The sequence below is a fragment of the Myotis nattereri genome (assembly GCF_964212035.1).
Source record: "Myotis nattereri genome assembly, chromosome: 12".
Classification (NCBI taxonomy): Eukaryota; Metazoa; Chordata; class Mammalia; order Chiroptera; family Vespertilionidae; genus Myotis; species Myotis nattereri.
Window position 1 is genome coordinate 38,588 of NC_138087.1, and position 7,576 is coordinate 46,163.

General features: G+C 47.5%; 1 pseudogene across 1 annotated transcript; it reads right to left on the reverse strand.

Moving 5' to 3' along the window:
• Positions 1–4,396: 4,396 nt before the first annotated feature.
• LOC308528412 (transcription initiation factor TFIID subunit 6-like) lies at positions 4,397–5,689 on the reverse strand (annotated as a pseudogene). Its single transcript has one exon. The product of its transcript is annotated as a transcription initiation factor TFIID subunit 6-like (transcript).
• Positions 5,690–7,576: the final 1,887 nt, after the last annotated feature.

Sequence of the window (7,576 nt, forward strand, 5' to 3'; positions counted from 1 at the left end):
CGCAACCTCCCAATCCACCCTGCTCTGTGCATGACAAGGGACAGCGCCCCAACTCCCCAATCAGCCCTGCTCTGAGCCCGACCAGGGGCTGCACCTAGGGATTGGGCCCGCCCTCTGCCACCTGGGAGCAGGCCTAAGCCAGCAGGTCGTTATCTCCCGAGGGGTCCCAGACTGAGAGAGGGCACAGGCCAAGCTGAGGGACCCCCCCGAGTGCACAAATTTTTGTTCACCGGGCCTCTAGTATTCATATGCTTCTAATGAAGATATAAAGAAGTCATTATATTCTCGTCTGCATTCAAACACGTCTAAAATGACACCCAAAACCCTATTGGGATCTAGATTAAAGCATCCTATCAAAGATCTGATATTTTCTAAGATTAAGTCACTAGTAATATTTCCCGATAAATCTTGCCCCCATTCAGCAATCAGCTTAGCATAGCCTTCATTCTCTTCTCTTAACAAATTGAACTTTTGCTGCTTATAAAAGAGTTTCATCTTTATTTTAACTGATCTTTGATCGAATTGCCGTGATTGTTTGATAAGTCTTAATAATGTCAATGTTTCTGGATCCAGGTGTTCCTTTAGAATCGTGTCTGAGACGAAATACAAACACGCTAATACAAATTGCATAAAGCAGTCTCTCTTGCTCTTCTCTTCTAAAACGGTTGTCTCAATATCTAACATGCAAAAGACATCAGCAAGAATATCCTCACGAAATTCGCTGTTGTCATTGAAAACATCAGCTGCTTTTCGGGCTTCAATTTTCCTTGAGTGACATGGTGTGATAACTCATAGAGAGCTCGCTGGAAATCTCTGTAAGCCGAACTGCCGAGGCTCTTGTTTTCGCTGAGAAGCCAACATAAGTCCAACAGGTCGCCTCTCCCTGATTTCTCCCAGTTCTTTATCCACTCGACCTGGACCGACACTGACGCTGCCTCCATCTTCCCTGACTTAGTGACAGAGGCCCTGGAGTGCCTCAGGTCAGCATGAGGTCAAAGGGAAATACCGCCCATGAAGAATGCCGGGAACTGCGTGTTTGCCTTTCGAGTTTCAGGCCCCAATGATTTCTAAAATAAAATTAAAAAAATAATGAAATAACGTATTATACCAAATATCATTCTATTAAAGTGCTCCCATTCCAGGTATTAAAAATATTGATGTCATCTCATTTAACTAAGAAATCTACTTCTCTACTTAGAGAAGATACCAGCAAGTGCGGTGGTAAATTGAAAATATTTGTAATAAGATAAAGTAGGCACCTTTTTTTGGAGATATTTACTCAAAAAAATAAAAACATATACATTCTAAATTCCATACTCACCAGAGTCTACTATGAATGCTCCCACCTGGGTAAGTTCTGTCGCTATCAGGGTCAGGAGGAACTCTCTTCACTCACCTGGCAGCTCCAACTTCCATCAGTCTGCTCTGGAGAAGTGATGTGAGTCCTCTGCACAGATGAGCCTTTTATAGGACTCCCCTTACTTAGGCCACACCCACTTGCTGATATTGGCTAAAAATCCACAAATGGAAATAACCACCTCCAATGGATGAAAGTCTGATAGGTCATTAGGGTTACAACACTTAGAAAACACTTGGGGGCTGACACACTAACAGAGGGAGAGAGCGATAGAACATCCACGATGAGAGAGAATCACCGATCAGCTGCCTCCTGCACACCCCACACTGGGGATCTTGCTCACAACCCAGGCATGTGCCATTGACCGGAATTGAACCCAGGACGCTTCCCGGTACACAGGCTGATGCTCTATCCACTGAGCAAAACCGGCTAGGGCCATTTTGTTGTTTTTGTTTAAAAAGACAGTGGAAGGGAGAGAGAGAGGGAGAGGGAGAGGATTGTTTTTCCACTTGTTTATTCATATGTCCCTTGCTTTTTAAAAAATATACAACAGTAGCAATGAGGGAATTTGTGGTCTCCTCTCTGGGACCCTGGGCTGTTCTCCGAGGGTACTGGAGAAAAGGAAAGTGACTTGTTACCGTGGCATGTAGTAATCCAAAGACATGTGCTCCTAGAGGCATAGAAAGACAATAGGCTCAGATACCAGTAAGTTCAAAGATGATCTCTCAGGGAAGATACCCAGCCTAGGGAGTGACTATCCACTGCTTTCTACTTTAAAAAGTCTTTTTTAAGTTCAGAACATCCTGGGTGATCACTTTAGGTGTCTGAGTTTGCAAGGCCAGTCCAGGCCTCCCAGGAGTGGGTCAGGTTAGCATGTGGCCCCTTTTCATCCACAATGCAAAGCTTCTTATGTATTTACACCTTTCATTTTATCCTATTGCATTCCATTTCATTTTATTAACCGATGTCTTCCCCCAATACATTCAATTCCAAAAAAAAAAAAAAAAAAAAACCAAAAAAAGAAAAAAAAACTGAAAGGAAAAAAAAGATAAAATGATTCCTCCATTGTTGTCCCGGAATACTCGCCTCATTTTGGCTTTCAAAGTCCCCGGGGTTTAGGTTTTAAGGGCTCCGGTCTGCAAAAACTGTTCTGGGCACGTTTTCTTGGTCCTCAGTCACACCCCACCCCCCAAAAAACTTTTCCAGTCCCCCTTCCACTGCCAGGCCGCATGCGGGGCCTTCTGGGAAAACCCAGGTGGTGGATGCCCCGGGTAAGGGGTTAGGGGTTAAGGGTTAAGGTCAAGATCAGATCTAGGGTTAGGGTCCGTGTCAGGATCATGGTCAGGGTTAGGGTTAAGTTCAGGTTCAGGGTCAGTGTCAGGGTCAGGGGTAGGGTTAGGTTCACGGTCAGGGTCAGCTCAGGGTCAGGGTTATGGTCAGTGTAAGGGTTAGTGTGGGGGTCAGGATCAGGGTCAGGGTTAGGGTCAGCATCAGGGTCAGTTTCAGGGTTAGTGTTAGGTTTATTGTCAGGGTCAGGTTAGGGTTGTTAGGGTTAGGTTTGGGGTTGTTAGGGTTAGTTTGAGGGTGAGGGTGAGGGTGAGGGTTGAGTTAGGGTGAGGGTGAGGGTGAGGTTTAGTGTAGGCTGAAGGTGAGGGTGAGGGTTACGGTTAGGGTTAGGGTTAGGATTTATCATTGTCAGTATGGCCATAACTAGAATAAGAAAAGAAATGCGTTCTCTATCATGAAGATGTCATGACTGAGCAAGGGACACTCTGGTGACATATTTAAGGGCATATGAAAGGATCAAACTGCTACTGCTGTTACAACATGTAAAAATGATCTTTCCCAGGAAGTTGCTGGGGTCCAGCCCCAGCAGGTCCAGGGGTTCCCATAAGTGTGGACAGAGTTGGCAAAGAATGAATGACACAGAAGCAGCGTTCAGTTGATCAGCATAGTTGGGTTCTCTTTTTATTGTTCTATTATATCTATATTTATCCTATTTGATCCCATAAGCATGCCTCTATAATTACATCATGGTATGTTTCAGGAAACCTTCTGCAGTTCCTGGTTTCATGTCCATAATCCTGTCTCTATCTAGTTCTGTGGATTTTGATCTTGTTTGGTTACTCTTTGTGTTCCATTATAAGGGCTATTCCAAGGTCACTATTCTACTGCTCTACTGATAAGCTACAAGGAAGTTACTGAAGAATTTTATCCTACCCAGTCAAGGTTATGTCCTCCCAGCCTCGCTGCTTGCCTTCCCTGGGACTTCCCTGTGTCAGTGGGTCTCCAGGGGTATAGGCTTCGGCGCTTCCCCTGGTGGGGTGTATATATGTGACTTTGTTTCTAAGGGTTTTGTGGTTGGCATTTGTGATTTTGCAACTGGAACTCACATGGGTGGCTCTGGCGATGGAGGAGCGAGGTCTGCGCTGGCCTGTACAGGGACTGGAGAAAGCATCGGTGGAATTTTTTTGGGTATGGATTGAGCTGAGTGGTTCTCGAGCTTCCAATAATGCTACATCCAGGGTGTCTCCTTTAGCGCTTATTCGTCGTGGTCGCTTCGTGGCAGGCATTTCTTCAACTTCAGGGCCATCTAACGGCCTCTTACCCAAGAAATTTTCATCATTAATAATTTCCTGTTTTAAACAGGAGTCTTGTTATTAGCACTACCAGTGAAAAATAATATTCAAGTAAAGAATTTTTGATGTAATTAAGGCTTTTACTTACAAGGCATTATTCTGCTACCCCCCCCCCCCGCCCCCACCCGCCCTTTTTTTTATTTTAATATTGAGAGGCTTTTGGAAATTTTACAGTGCAGTCTTGATAACCTTTCACTTCAATTTCTTGTATAGAAATATGACTGCTTTTGATCCATTGCATGCGAAGCAATTTTGAACTATCAAGAGAAAATTAGTTAATGTTTCAGGAGTAGCTTCCTTCCCGGTACAACAAAGTCTTTATGAATATTCACTTATTTCAATTGGCCAATTTAAATTAACTCGAAATAAGGTTAAATTTTTATTTTTAACTTTACTTGTCCTAGGTTATAGACAGAGTGGTCCTGTTGACCTGTTGAGCCTGCAGAGCAGCTTGAGCCCGGGCCTTGACCACATGGGAGCAGAGGAGAGGTCCAAGGGACCCAAATTCTGCCCAATAGGCATCCTGCTTGTCAGGTGGTGGGCGCAGCTTTACCAGAACAGGGGCACAGTGCTTCAGAAGGAGGCTCTGCACGTGGTCAGCTCCAATTCAGTCAACGTTGCTTAGCACAGGGCCATCTAGGACACTTCGGATCCGCTCCCCCTCCTGCCGCGGCCGTGGCAGAATCAGAGTTTTAATCACACCATGTCCCAGCTCCGCCAGGCCTGCAATGCAGCCGTAACGTGTAGTCCATGGAGTCTTCTCATCCACCCAGCTCTTGGTGAAGGTCTTGGTGATCTGGGACTGGAGGTTGTTCATGGTTGTGCTGCTATGCTTGCAGATCTGGGCCACCAGGTGGGCAGCAAAGTCCCAGAGTGCCCAGTGATTGTCCACATCTGGCCTCAGACACAACTGTCTGCTCACGATGCAGGTCATCACAGTTGGAATCGATTCATGCACGTATTTTTCTAGGTACAGTGTAGGGTTCTCTATCAGTGCCTTCACCATGCGCATCAAATAGATGAGCAGGGCCAGGTTGTTCTGCACCACGTTCACACGGACCCCCTCTGAGATGAAGATGCTGAACCGTGGCAGCATCTCATAGAGCCCTGGGTCGGTTGCGATGCTCTGAAGGGCTTCCACTCTCTTGGCTTCACATGGCCCCACACAGGCTTCAGTGATCACATTGTAGTACAGTTGCTGCTCCACAGACAGCTCATGGATACTTCGGGGCTTTAATCAAAAAGTGCCCCCCTCCAGTAGGGGTGGTGCCTTCTTTGCGTTCCCTTTGCCATCAGCTGGAGCAGCCCCTTGACCTTTGCTTTTCAAGTGTCCATCATCCACCTGGCTTGGCTTTGTTGACTTCGGGGGTTCTGTGGCCTCAGCCTTCTGCTGCTCTTTGGGAGCTGGAGGTGGATTCTCTGGGATAGATGGCTGGCAGCCTTCAATGCTCAACCAATGAGCTTTGAGGCAGACGTCCAGGGGCACCCGAGGCAGAGGGGTATTGATGATGTCACTCAGGTCAACAACCTCCTTCTTCTCATAGAGGTAGAGTTCCCGGCCCCCACTGGAGGAGAACCAGAAAGGATAGTTTACTCCTCCCTCTGTGGCATAAACCTTGAGGTGCTTGGAGCTGTGCACAGGCTCAAGGTATTGATAAAGCCAAAGGTGGTTGTTGCTTGTCTCATGGGTCATGTTCAAGCAATGCCCCCATGTACTGACAGGTGTGTAAAATCTAGCTTCCTCGGGGATGTCATTAGAGACAGGTTTTCTTCTTCAGAGTCCTGTGGTGATGGCACAGGGCGTTTTGGCTAGGAAGGAAATCTTCTCCACCAGAACATTAGTGGCACAAGGGCAAGGACTTCATCGTATTGCCCACTGTATCCTCCAAATCTAGAAGCTCTAGCAAATGTGCAGTAGGTAATGGTTGGAAGGTAGGAAGAAAAGACAGAAGGACAGATGGAGTTGGGGGAGGAGGAGGAGGAGGAGGAAGGAACTTTAGAAAAACCAGCTCCTTTTGTAGCGATTCATACAAATGGGAGAGGGGTTGCCTGCCCTGGGGGAACCTATACATAGAATAACCACCTAAGGAACAGTGCTCAGCGCCCAGGCTGCGGGCAAGCTCCTGAACAGCAGGACACACCTCTACTTGGCCCCTGTGCCTGGTCGCCCTGCACTGCTGCTGAGCTGAGGGGTGTTAAATCGCCTTATTGCCCTGAGGTGGCAAGTCTAACTCTAAGGAAAAGGCACTTGAGAGAAAGAACGATGTCAGAGAACCAAGTTCTTCACTTGTGTGACACATCTCAGAGTTAGTTACTGAACTCCCCCCATAACTGATAATATTTTAAGGGGAAAAAGAAACACACAACCATGAGATCACTTGGTGGTAATTTTCCTGCACTAGTTCCATCATTAAAAGAGCCACATGGCCTTTGCACATGCTGACCCACCCTGACTCGTGCTGGTCAGGACCATTTCACAGCTTGGGCCACCGGCTCTGGCTCAAGACAGACCTGGGTTCAGGCTCAGCTCTGACATCTCCTGGGTGACCTGGGCAAGTTTTACAATTTTTAAAATAAATCTCATGTCCTTAATCTGTACAAATGGACAAACCATACCACTTCCTGCACTCAGAGGCTTGTAATGAGAAATGAATAAGATGATTTGATGGAAATACTTAACACAGGGCCTGGCACATAAAGAGTGGTCCAAGTCAGTTAGCCCCGGTGCACTAAGGCCTGTGCTAAGGTGGGGGTACAAAGATGGGTAAGACAGTCTCACACAGTTTGTGCTTCATCTGATGACAGACACAGAGTCCACCAGGTAGAACGGTGCGGAGGAAGAGGTGGGCTAATCCCTGTCAAATGCTTACCCCCATGGTGGGAACACGGGGAAGGACTGCAACAGCGATGTCAGGCTATGCATGCACCCATGTTCCCTAAGTGGATTACAGCGAAGCACTGGGCTCCACCCTGAGGGGCGTGGCAAGTGAAGGGGCCAATAGGCACGCAGCGCATCTGGCTGCGGATCCATAAGTGCCGGGCCCTGCACCCAGCAACTGCTTGCCAGTGGAGGATCATCCATAGCTGCTTACTCTGCCCTGTTGTTCCCCTGAGACCCCGCCCCACCCAAGCTATAGCAGAGGCTTTTGCATATGAATGTCCTGGCCCTTTGCAATCTGAAAATTACCTAACAAACTGCAGCTGGGCCAGACAGACCCAGAACTTCCAAGAGAAGGCCCAAGGCCCCACAGCAGCTTGCATTGCTTCACAGCTGGGCCTCATCTGGGCACCTCCAAACCCCAAACAAGGAAAGGGAATCTGCATATCTTTTAGTAGCTCCTGCTGGGTAGCCTCAGGCAGAAGCTAAATTAGCACCTCCTTAGATCCAAGAGCCAGTGTACCCAGGGGTCAGAGTGGGACCATCCAGATTACAACTCCTCAGATCCATAAGGGACACACTCAGGGGGAAGACTCAGTGAGCACCAAAGTCCCACTGAAGCAAGTCTTGCCCCAGAAGGGTGTCTTCAGCACAGAAGTTCTCCCACTGTAGACACAGCTGATTCTCACAGCCAATAGGCCT